Source organism: Canis lupus, chromosome X (genome assembly GCF_011100685.1).
Source record: "Canis lupus familiaris isolate Mischka breed German Shepherd chromosome X, alternate assembly UU_Cfam_GSD_1.0, whole genome shotgun sequence".
NCBI lineage: Eukaryota > Metazoa > Chordata > Mammalia > Carnivora > Canidae > Canis > Canis lupus.
Window position 1 is genome coordinate 120,514,929 of NC_049260.1, and position 2,919 is coordinate 120,517,847.

Here is a 2,919-nt window from a genome sequence, read left to right on the forward strand (position 1 = left end):
GTGGGACTTGATCCCGGGACTCCAGGATCACGCCCTGGGCCGAAGGCAGGTGCTAAACCACTGAGCCACCCAGGGATCCCAATACCTGTTTTTCTTGAAGTTAATATAGGTGCACTATCTTTTTTATGGTTAGTATTTTTCTGACGTATCTTTTACCATCCTTTTATTTTCAATCTATGTCCTTATATATACACCTTATGGATGTCTTTTATAAAGATTACACATCTGGGTTTTTTTTTTTCTGTTATCCAACATGAAAATCTCTATATTTTCACTGTCAAGTTTAATATCTTTACATTTATTGTGTTACTGATATATTTAAAGTTGTTTCCATTATCTAATGTTTAGATTTCTATTTGTCCTGGTTTTCCCCCATTTTAAATATTTTTATTCCCCACTATGCCTCCTTTGTCACCTCTTTTTCCACTTTCTCCCTACCAATGGTAATGAATACCCTCCATTTCTATTATTTATAATTATTCTTGACCTCTTACCATCTATGTTTAAGTTAAAGGCTAAAATTAAATGATATTTTGACTCTTCTCATGAATGACACAAAAAATTTAAAACATTTTAGTCTGAATCATCACTTTGTAATGTTATGTATCATTGTTCAATATTTCAGTTTTGTATTTTTAATTCCATGAATGCAACACAATTATAATTATTTTATATGAATGGTATTTGTTTAGATTTACCTGTATATTTACCATTTTAATTATTCATGATTCCTTCTTACATCTCAGATTGTCCTTCTGAGGATCATTTTTCTTCTTGTTGGATTACATTTTTTACAAGTTCCTGTAGGGAAAATCTTTTGTGTTAAACTTCCCCAGTTTTTATTTATCTGTAAATGTGCTTATTTTTTTCTCATTCTGGAAAAAGACTGTTGCATACCAATTTTAGGTTTGTATATATTTAATCCTAACTGTATAGATATTATTCCTTTGTCTTCTGAGTTACCTAGTAGCTGTTGAAAAGTCTGCTATAATTCCAACTGCCATTGTTTTGTAAGTAATTTGTCCTTTTCCCCTAGTTGTTTTCAAGATCTTATTTTTGTTTTTGGTGTTCTGCAGTTGTACTACACTGTCTATGCGTCCAATCTGATGGCTGGTACCTCATTTGTATTTTTATTTTGTCAATTATGTTAAATATTTCTAAAAATTCTTTTTTCTTTTTTTAAAAGATTTTATTTTATTTATTTATCTGAGAGAGAAAGAGAGAGAGAGCATGAGCAGGGAGGTGGGGAGGGGCAGAGGGAGAAGCAGATGCCCCACTGAGCAGGGAGCCCCGACACGAGGTGGGATCCCAGGACCCTGGGATCATGACCTGATCTGAAGGCAGACACTTCAGCGACTGAGCCACCCAGGGGCTTCTAAAGATTCTTTTTTGTTCCGTAGAATTTTCCTTTTTTTTTTTTTTTTTTTTTTTACAGTGGCCTGCTCCTGCCTTACATTTGCATATTCTCTGGAATATCACAGAGCATACCAATTAGATCTTAGAAAGTTCTTTCTTGTTTGCTGGATTGACTCTGTCTCGCTGGTTTGAACTCATTTCTCAGACAGATTGCACTGAGAGCTTTTGCTGCTGATTTTCTTGATATATCCAGTGCTTGTCTGTTTTCTGTTCTTTTGTTTATTGGTATTGGTAGCTTGGGTCATGTTTGATTCTACTCCCACCCACCCCTGTCTTAGGAAGCAAAGCCCTATATTCCTTAATTTTTTTTCACCATCACAAGCTGGGTTTTAGCAGAAAAGTATCACAATTACTTAGTAAGATTTCCACTCCACTCCCCAGTAATCTTCAATGGAGAAAAGGACTTAAGAAGCAAAGGAGTATTTCTTGTCCTTTCTGAAGCACTTTTTAGATTTTGTCTCTCAAAACCAGAGAGAACTAGTGATACCAATTGGAATTATCGTCACTGCCCCAGGACTCAGAGCTGGAGAGTTGTGTTTTGTCTCCCCAAATCTCTTACATTTCAGGACAAGTTATATTGTAGCTGATACATGTATTCACTAGTGAAAAAGTTTCCTTCTCTCTTTGGGGCTGTTTTTATTTCAGTGGAAGTCTGCTGTCAAGGCACATTTTCTTTCTTTTCTTATTTATTTACTCATGAGAGACAGAGAGAAAGAGAGAGGCAGAGACATAGGCAGAAGGAGAAGCAGGCTCCCTCCGGGGAGCCTGATGTAGGACTCGATCCCAAGACTCTGGGATCATGACTTGAGCCAAAGACAGATGCTCAACCACTGAGCCACCCAGGGGCTCTGTCAAGGCACACTTTCACTGACATCCTTCTCAAAAGTTAACCCCTTTCTTTAACAAATAAGAAAGAATAAAAGGAAAAGATTGATTATTACATTCAAAAAGTTAGAAACAATACCATCAACAATAATGAAAAACCTAAAGAAGATAAAGATTAATAAATTTCAATGAATAAAGACAAAACAAATTAGTGAAATTAGAAACAATTGCAAAATAAATTGAAGAGCTGGTTCTTTGAAGAGATAAGATAAAATTGGCTAAACTCTTGACAAATAATATCAGTTTAAAAAAAGGTATCAGACAAGTTTATATGACTCAGAATGGCAAAGGATAGCTACAGCCAAGATACAGAGATTTCTTTTTAATTACAAGGTATTACAATGTTAATTTCATGCTAAATTTCGAAAATCTTGGATGTCATGGATGGTTTCATAGGAAAATATAAGTGGCCAAAATGGACTGAAGGTTAAATAGAGTTGAGTGGATGAATAATATGAAAAGAGATTGAAAATGTTGAAGCATGCTATTTCCTGAATAATGAATGGTCCCTGGACCACCTGTATCAGAATCCTATGGAGTGCTTTTTCCTTAAGATTTTATTTATTTATTCATGAGAGACAGAGAGAGAGAGAGAGAGAGAGAGAGAGAGAGAGAGAG